This window comes from Dendropsophus ebraccatus, chromosome 13 (genome assembly GCF_027789765.1).
Source record: "Dendropsophus ebraccatus isolate aDenEbr1 chromosome 13, aDenEbr1.pat, whole genome shotgun sequence".
NCBI classification, from domain to species: Eukaryota; Metazoa; Chordata; class Amphibia; order Anura; family Hylidae; genus Dendropsophus; species Dendropsophus ebraccatus.
The window spans coordinates 18980031-18980272 of record NC_091466.1 but is presented as its reverse complement, the minus strand read 5'-3'; positions in this window follow the sequence as shown (position 1 = coordinate 18980272).

Sequence of the window (242 nt, the reverse complement as noted above, 5' to 3'; positions counted from 1 at the left end):
GGCACAAGGATAGGTAAGTTTATTTTCCAGCAACCCCCTGCCTCCTGGCTCAGATACACAGATAATTAAATGCAGATGCCAAACGCCATACACTGTTTATAGCCAGACTACTGCATCCACTCCATTTAATTTAGGGCGATTGGCTCCAACAAATGGCTGTGATCACCCTTCTCCTCTGCCCAGTATCTGCCCAGTACAACTCCACAACATTTATCAATTAGATTTGCACAACTGAACAAACA